This window comes from Rattus rattus, chromosome X (assembly GCF_011064425.1).
Source record: "Rattus rattus isolate New Zealand chromosome X, Rrattus_CSIRO_v1, whole genome shotgun sequence".
Classification (NCBI taxonomy): domain Eukaryota; kingdom Metazoa; phylum Chordata; class Mammalia; order Rodentia; family Muridae; genus Rattus; species Rattus rattus.
Window position 1 is genome coordinate 15,710,632 of NC_046172.1, and position 10,000 is coordinate 15,720,631.

The window sequence follows — 10,000 nt, forward strand, 5'->3', positions numbered from 1 at the left end:
GGAAGCCCTGGGTCCTGCTAAGACTGAACCCCCAGTGAACTAGACAGTTGGGGGGAGGGCGGCAATAGGGGGAGGGTGGGGAGGGGAACACCCATAAGGAAGGGGAGGGGGGAGGGGGATGTTTGCCCGGAAACCGGGAAAGGGAATAACACTCGAAATGTATATAAGAAATATTCAAGTTAATAAAAAAAAAAAAAAGAATAAATTTAAAAAAAGTGGAGAAAGAAAGAAAGAAAGAAAGAAAGAAAAAAAGAAAGAAAGAAAGAAAGAAAGAAAAAGACTTAATAGCAGTCCCACTATGAAAAAGCTTAATAATCAATGTTATAATTTTAGGAATTCTTATAGGATCATTATTAAGGCTTAAGAAGTCATCTATTTGTCTATATAGCATCACTATAAGACAGTATATCTTCATAGATCTGCAGAGTTCTGCTCCAAAGGGGGTGTGCTTTTACTTAATGATTGTTATATGTGTTTAATCATAACAGGAAAACATTTTAATAGCAGGAATCTTTCATAAAAAGAATCCCTTACAGCCTTACTTAATAAGGGTGAACATGTCACAGATTATATAATACTCAAGGCAGGCCTTCTCAGGATGATCATCTGCTAGTTATTAGCTGGTCCCGTTATGGATCCTGCAGATAGATACAGCAGTGGCTATAATTATTGTAGACAGCACCTACTCTTGACTTACCAGCACTACGAATATTGGTGAATCTAGCCAGATTTACATATTTTTATATTTTTTGACATTTTATCTATTTACATTTCGAACTTTATCTCCTTTCCCCCCTCCCCCTGCTTCTATGAGGATGTTGACAACTCCATCTACCCACTCCAACCTCAACATCCTGGCATTACCCTACATGGGGGAAACAAGTCTTCACAGGAACTAAAGGCTTTTCCTCCTATTGATGCTGGACAATGCCATCCTGTGCTACATATGTGACTGGGGTCATGTGTCTCTCCATATGTACTCATTGGTTGGTGGTTTAGTCCCTGGGAGGTCTGGTTGGTTCTGGTTTGTTAATACTGTTGTTCTCCCTACAGTGTTGCAAACCCCTTCAGCTCCTTCACACTTTTCTCTAACTCCTCCACTGGGATCCCCTTGTTCAGTCCTTTGGTTAATTGCAAATATCCTCATTTGTATTAGTAGAGATTTGGCAGAGTCTCTCAGGAGACACCCATATCTGGATCCTGTCAGCAAGCACTTCTTGGCATCAGCAATAGTAACTGTGTTTAGTGGATTCATATGGGATCGATCCCAGGTGGAGCAGTCTCTGGGTGACCTTTTCTTCAGCCCATGCTCCACTCTTTGACACTGTAAATGCTCCCTTGAGTATTTTGTTCTCCCTTCTAAGAAGGACTGAAGTATCCATATTTTGGTCTTCCTTCGCCTTGGGCTTCATATGATCTGTAATTTTTTTTTTTTTGTACTCATTGAAAGCCTAAAGGCTAAAACCCACTTATCAGTGAATGCCATGTATGTTCTTTGTGACTTGGTTACTTCACTCAGAATGATATTTTTTAGATCTATCCATTTGCATGAGAATTTCAGGGTGTCAGTGTTTTTAGTAGCTGAGTAGTACACCATTGTATTAATGTACATTTTCTGTATCAATTCCTCTGTTTAAGGACAGCTGTGTAGTTTCTAGCTACTGGCTATTATAAATAAGGCTTCAATGATCATAATGGAGCATGTGTGTGGTAGCCATTGGAGCATCTTTTGGGTATATACCAGGAATAGCATACAGATGGGTTCCCAGGTGATGCACGATGTTCAACTCTCTGAGGAACAACCAGACTGATTTCCAGAGTGGTTGTACCAGCTTGAAATCCCACCAACAATAGAGGAATGTTCCTCTTTCTCCACATCCTAGCCAGCATCTACTGATTTTTTTATCTTAGCCCTTGTGACTGGGGGTGAGGTGGTAATCTCAGGGATGTTTTGAATTGCATTTCCCTGATGACTAAGGATGTTGAACATTTCTTTAGCTACTCGGTAAATACTCTCAGCCATTCAGTATTTCTCAATTGAAAATACTTTGGTTAGCTTTGTACCCCATTTTTTTCATAGGGTTTTTTGACTCTCTGGTTTCTAACATCTTGATTTCTTTGTAGATCTTAGATATTAACCCTCTATTGGAAATGGGATTGATAAAGATCTTTTCCCAGTCTCTTGGTTGATGTTTTGTCCTATCAACAGTGTCCTTTGCCTTACAGAAGATTTGCAATTTTTGGAGGTCCCATTTGTCAATTCTTGATTTTAGAGCATCAGCCATTGGTGTTCTGTTCAGGACAGTTTCCATGTACCTATTTGTTTGAAACTCTTCCCCACTTTTTTCTATTAGTTTCAGTGTGTCTGGTTTCATTTGGAGGTCTTTTATCCACTTAGATTTGGGCTTTGTTTAAGGAGACAAAAGTGGGTCAATTTGCATTGTTCTATATCATGGGACCTCCAGTTGAACTGCACCATTTGTTCAAAATACTGTGCTTTTTTTTCACTGATAGTTTTATTCTCTGTCAAAGTTCCAGTGAATATGGGTGTAATGGGTTCATTTCTGGGTGTTCAATTCTATTCAGTTCATCTATCTGCCTGTTCCTGTAGCAATACTTTCAGTTTTTATCACTATAGCTCTGTAATACTGCTTGAGGTCAGGGATGGTGATTTCCCCCAGAAGTTCGTTTATTGTTGAGGATAGTTTTCGCTACACTGGGTTTATTGCTTTTCCAAATGAATTTGCAAATTGCTCCTTCTAATTCTATAAAGAATTGAATTGGAACTTTGATGGGGAGTGCATTGAATCTGTAGATTGCTTTTGGCAAGATGGCCATTTTTAAATATTAATCCTGCCAATCCATGAACATGGGTGATCTTTCCATCATCTCTGATCTCCTTTGATTTCTTTCTTCAGAGACTTGAAGTTCTTGTTATACACATCTTTCACTTGATTGACTACAGTCACACCGAGGTATTTAATAATATTTGAGACAATTTTGAAGGGAGTCATTTCTGAAATTTCTTTTTCAGCCTGTTTATCCATTGAGTAGAGGAAGGCTGCTGATTTGTTTGAGTTAATTTTATAGCCAGCCACTTTGCTGAAGTTGTTTGCTTAAGAATTCTCTGGTGGAACTTTTGGGGTCACTTAAGTATATTATCACGCCATCTACAAATAGTGATATTTTGACTTCTTTCATTCCAATTTGTATCCCTTTGACCTCCTATTATTGTCTGTTTGCTCTAGCTAGGATGTCAAGTATGATACTGAATAAGTATGGACAGAGTGGGCAGCCTTGTCTAGTCCCTGATTTAATGGGATTGCTTCATGTTTCTCTCCATTGAGTTTGGTGTTGACTAGTGGTTTGCTGTATATTGCTTTTACTATGATTATGTATTGGCCTTAAATTCCTGATCTTTCTAAGACTTTTATCTTGAATGGGTGTTTAATTTTGTCAAATGACTTCTTAATATCTAATAAAATGATCATGTGGGTTTTTTCTTTGAGTTTCTTGTTTCTTTGTTCATTTATATATAGTGGATTGTGTTGGTGAATTTCTGTATATTGAACCAAACTTGCATTGCTGGGATAAAGCCTACTTAATCAGGGTGAATGATCATTTGTTGTGTAACTGCATTCAGTTCATGAGAATTTTATTGAGTATTTTTGCATTGATATTCTTAAGGGAAATTGGGCTGAAATTTTCTTTGTGGAGTCTTTGTGCTGTACAGGTATAAGTGTAATTGTGACTTCAAAGAATGAATTGGGTAGTATGCCTTCTGTTTCTATTTTGTGGAATAGTTTGAATAATATTGATATTGGGTCTTTTTGAAGGTCTGATAGAATTCTGCACTAAACCCATCTGGTCCTGGACTTTCTTTTTAATAACTTCTTCTATTTCTTTAGGGTTTATGAGAATGTTTAGAGGTTTTTTTTATCTGATCCTGATTTAACTTTGGTACCTGGTACCTATCTCAGAAATTGTTCATTTCTTTCATATTTTCCAGTTCAATTGAGTATATGCTTTTGTAGTAGTAGCTGATAATTTTTTTGAATTTCCTCGGTTTCTGTTGTCTTCCTTTTCATTTCTGATTTTGTTAATTTGTATACTCTGTGTCCTCTGTTAGGCTGGCTAATGGTTTATCTATCTTATTGATTTTATCAAAGAAGAAGCTCCTGGTTTTGTTGATTCTTTATGTAGTTCTTTTTATTTCTACTTGATTATTTTCAGCTCCAAGTTTGATCATTTCCTGCTTTCTATTTCTCTTCTGTGAATTTGCTTCTTTTTGTTCTAGGTCTGTCAGGTGTGCTGTCAAGCTGTTTGTATATGCTCTCTCTAGTTTCTTTTTGGAGGCTCTCAGAGCTCTGAGTTTTCCTCTTAGCACTGCTTTCATTGTATTCCATAAGTTTGTGTATATTGTGCCTTTATTTTCATTAAATTCTAAAAAGTTTTTAATTCCTTTTATATTTCCTCCATGACCAAGTTTTCTTTCAGTAGAATGTTTTTCAGCTTCCATGTATTTGTGGGCTTTTTGTTGTTTTTGTTGTTATTGAAGACCAGCCTTAGTCCATGCTGATATGAAAGGATACATGGTATGATTTCTATCTTCTTTTTCTATTGAGATCTGTTTTGTGACCAATTATAAGGTCAATTTTGAGGTGCTGAGAAGATTGTATATTTTTTTTTTTAGGATGAAAGCCTTTGGTTCTTAACTCTGTTAGTTTCACTGTTTCTTTTCTTAGTTTCTGTTTCCATTATCTGTGCATTCATAACAGTGGTGTGTTGAGGTCTCCTACTATTATTTTTTTGTGGTCCAATGTATGCTTTGAGGTTTCTGTTATGAATGTGCATGCCCTTGCATTTGGAGTATAGATGTTCAGAATTGAGAATCCATCTTGGAAGATTTTTCCTTTGATGAGTATGAAGTGTCCTTCCTCATCATTTTTGGTAACTTTTGGCTGAAAGTCGATTTTATTCGATATCAGAATGGCTAATCCAGCTTGTTTCTTGTGACCATGTGCTTAGAAAAAAAATTTTCCCAGCCTTTTACTATTAGGTAGTTTCTGTCTTTGCACTGAGGTGCATTTCATGTATTCAGCAAAATGCTGTGTCTTGTTTATGTATGCAGTCTGTTAGCCTATCTTTTTATGGGGTATTTTCATTGATGTTAAAAAGTTTAAGGAATATTGATTTTTTTTTCTGTTGTTAGAGGTGGAATTATGTCTTCTGTGTAGCTACCTTTCTTTTGGGTTTGTTGCAAGGGAGATTATTTTCTTGCTTTTTCTAGACTATAGTTTTCTTCCTTGTATTGGAATTTTCCATCTATTATTCTTTATGAGGCTGGATTTGTGAAAAGATATTGTGTAAATTTGGTTTTATCATGGATTATCTTGGTTTCTCCATTCATGGTAATTGAGAATTTTACTGGATATAGTAGACTGGGCAGGCATTTGTGTTCTCCTCAGTGCTGTATGACATCTGGGTAGCATTTTCCAGTTTTCATAGTCTCTGTTGAGAAGTCTGGTGTAATTCTGATAGGTCACCCTTTATATATTGCTTGACATTTTTCCTTACAGTTTTTTAATGATATTCTTTCATTATTTTTATTATTTGGTACTTTGACTATTATGTGATGGGAGGAGTCTCTTTTCTGTTCCAATCTATTTGAAGTTTTGTAGACTTCTTTTATGTTTATGGCACTCTCTTTCTTTAAGATAGGGAAGTTTTCTTTTATAATTTTGTTGATGATATTTACTGGCCCTTTAAGTTGGGAATCTTCATTCTCTTTTATAACTTTTATTCCTAGTTGGTCTTTTCATTGTGTACTGTATTTCCTGGATGTTTTAGGTTGGGATATTTTTGCATTTTACATTTCCTTTGATGGTTTTGTCAATGTTTTCTATGGTATCTTCTGCCCCTGAGATTCTCTCTTCTCTCTCTTCTATTCTGTTGATGATGTTTGTGTCTATGACTCCTGATATCTTTCCTAGGTTTCTATTTCCAGAATTGTTTTCCTTTGTGATTTCTTTATTATTTCTACTTCAATTTTTAGATCCTGGATGATTTTGTTCAATTCCTTCCCCTATTTGGTTGTATTTTCCTGTAATTCTTTAAGGGAATTTTGTGTTTAGTCTGTAAGGGCTTCTTTTTGTTTACTTTTGTTCTATATTTCTTTAAGGGAATTATTTATGTTATTAAAGCACTCAATTGTCACCATGAGATTTGATTTTAAATCCAATTCTTGCTTTTCTGGTGTGTTGAGATATCCAGTATTTTCTGTGGTGGGAGAACTGGGTTGTGGTGATACCAACTAGTCTTCATTTCTGTTGCCTAGCTTTTGAGCTTGCCTCTTGGCATCTGTTTATCTCTGATGTCAGTTGATCTTGCTGACTCTGACTGAAACTTGTCCCTCCTATGGGTCTGTGAGCCTATGATTTTTGGAAAGAGTGTGCTACTTGCAGACCAGCTCTATGCTTGCAGGTTTTGGGCGAGAGTTGTGGGACAGCCCAGCTCTGGGAGATGGAGATTGAAGGTCTTCTAATCCTAGGCAGCCCTGGAATCAAATGCGTGCTCCTGGCATGTCTCTCCTGCACAGTTGATGGAAAAAGTGTGTTTCCCCAGGATTGTGGTCTTAGTAGGGAGAGTGCCCTAAGCAAACCAGCTCTCTGTGGGCAGGTTTTGTATCTGAGGGCTGTGGGATAGACCCAGCTCTGGGCCCAGATGGAGACCCAAAAGGTCCAGATTTACTTTCTACTACTTTAGAATTTTATTTGTTAGAGCTCATTGTTGCTAAGAATAATTGTAGTGAAATGATGGAATGGGTATTTTTTTCATTTTATTTAACAGTCACGATGCAATTTATGAAATTTAATTTATAACAATGTATCTAAATCCTCAAATTATCAATATATGGCAAGCATTTAAAAAAAAGTTCTAACAATACCAACAAACCAGAGCTCCCAGGAACTAAACGACCACCCAAAGACTACACATGGACAGACCCATGGCTCCAGCTGCATATGAAGCAGAGGATGGCCTTGTTGGGCACCAGTGGGAGGAGAAGCCTTTGGTCCTGCCATGGCTAGATCCCTCAGATCAGGGGAATGTCAGGGGATGTGGGAAGGGGGATAGTTGGGACGGGGAACACCCTCATAGAAGAAGGAGAGGGGGATGGGATACGGGGTTTATGGTCAGGAATCTGGGAAAGGGAATAACAATCTGAAATGTAAATAAAAATATACAATTATGAAAGAGAAAAAAGTTCTTCTATTGGTTCTCAGCAGGAGTTTAATATCCACAAATAATAGAAATTGATCATTTTGGGGAAGACAATATTTCAAATATATAATTGGAATTTAAGTAATACGGAGATAGTCTTTCTACTTCATAATATAGTTTTCAATACATTTATTTTTATTTCATATGTTTTTAACCATAGCTTATAAGTTTGTCCTGACCACACTAGTTAAAATAGTCTCATATAGGTAGTTTTATCCCAAGAAAATCTCAGAAAGAAAAGTGCTCTTATACTGGGTTTTTAATCACGACTGTTTCTGAGCCAAGAAAAAAATCCCCAGCTTGTAACTTCTAGGCCTGTGAAACTGAATCTAATTTAAAACAGCTTCTTGAGAACTTGAAAAGTACCTCCAGTAAAAATTCAAATGTGTCTTAATACCAAAAGAGTTACTTGTTCAACTGTATTTTAGCATGATCCAACATACAAGTTGCTCTCTGAAGATCTGTGGGGCTTGTAAGGCAAGAGCAGATGTAGATTGCAAGACTTTTGGCCACTGTTGTATCTCTAGTGCTAGCTTGTTTCCATACTGCCAAACATTCTGTCTTCCAACAGCTACCATCCTACTTCAAAAATTAACATAGAAATAACCAATGGAATTCCTTTGTGAATTCATTTTATGAGGTTTGGCATCAAATAGCATAGATAGATAGATAGATAGATAGATAGATAGAGATAGATAGATAGATAGATAGATATAGATATTTGTTAAGTTATGGATTACTTGACAACGGTCACATTGATAGCAACATTTTATTGGTTTTAACACACATGCACGCACACACACACACACACATATATGGGGTTGTGTGTGTGTGTGTGTGTGTGTGTGTGTGTGCATTCATTTCTAATATGCTGAATGAAAGAAAATATGACTTATGGTTTCCCATAAGTTCTAATTTTAGCCATCTTATGAAATAGTTTGACTATTCATTAAGTAAACAACAATGTACAAGAAAGCTCTTTACCTTTTACTCTATTCACTTCTCATTCTGCAACAAGGCTGAATAAACCCATGCAGGAAAAGCATAATTAGAGCTAATAGAGACCTGGTGATTTTAAGCATCCCTGAAATTGCTTTTTACTTAAAACTAGAAATGTTCAGTTTATTCTGCATTTTCTAGAACCATTGTCCTAAAAAGTGACATAGTGAGTACATGGTTAATTACATCAGAAAAATATATTATGTCTATAGTAGAATGTGGCAGAACCTTTCCCTAATGAATAAAGATTTCAAGGGACCAATCAATGGGCAGTGGATAAAGAAGGTGTGCTGGGAATATTAGAGAGGGGAGAGAAAAGGGAGACCAGGAAGAAGGAAGGAAGAATGAGGAAAAGAAAGAAGATCAATATTCTACGTGGCTTTAAATAGCCACAGGTAGGTATGAATATCTTTTGAAGGATGGATAACTACACGACAATTTGTCTTATCTAGCTGGGCAGTTTATATATCCTCTATCAATTAGCTCCGAGTTCATTGTGCAAACATTTTGTGGGTTGAGAATTTACTAATATAAATATGACTGACAAATTATAAGCCTCTAGAATTTTGATTTTACCAGGTTATAGGGATTTGTGACAGCTAATCTCAGGAGGCAGATAGCTGTGAATGTGAACAGAATCTGCAGTAGGAGAACCGCAAGATGGGTGTTCGCTGCATGGGGTTAGCCATGGAGCTGGCAGCATTGCTGGAGGCCAGAAAGTAGCTGGAATTAGCATGGGATGATATATATATATATATATATATATATATATATATATATATATATATATATTCACACAACAGTAGGCAAGAACAGAGGCATGACCGGTGAAGATTTCCAAAGTGTGATGTGATTTTTGTATGACATGTACATATGCAAAACATGTATACTATTTTCCCAAGACTCTCAAAAAATATCTTCCTGCATTTTCAGGTGAACACTAAAAATAATTGGCAGATCTGAAATGATAAATTTTGAATGAAGAGGAGGACATAAACAAATTTTAGAATCTGTATGCATTTGATATAATTATAATTGTCATGCATGTAAGTAATGAAAAACAGTCTCAGTTTAGCATCTTGTTCTATTATCTCATATCATTTAGTGTTCATATTTACAGTACATAATAAGAGTTCATATGTTAGATCCTAACATATGTCACACTTAAATTAATTTAAAACATTATTATTTGTAATTTTATGTTGATGTGTTTTCTTTTGTGGGTTTATGGTACTATATACACATTGGGGAGCCTGTACGAATGGAAATAAAAAGTATAGATAGTTGGGAGTTGTATTATGCATTACTAGGAATCAAATCTAGGCATTCTGTAAGAACATTAACTGCTAAGCTATGTCTCTAGTTCCCTACATATAATATTAAATCCTTAAATTTAGATTAAAATAAGTAGCATATGCTCATTATGTTTTCTGGTTTCTTCTATACATGGTACAGTTAAACTTCACACATTTATTTCCTCAAACAATTATTTGACTTCTTCTCATATGTATGTCACTTGCTAGAACATGCATGCAAAGATAAATATTATTATGTTCTTTATTGACATTTTTATTTTTCCTACTTTAATTAAAGCTTAATTAAGCAGTGAAAATTTGGCCCTGGAATTATACATAATAATGTCTGAATAAAACATATGGGGGATTGGGGTTCGGTCCCCAGCTCAAAAAAAAAAAACATATGAACTCACTGTTATATAGTA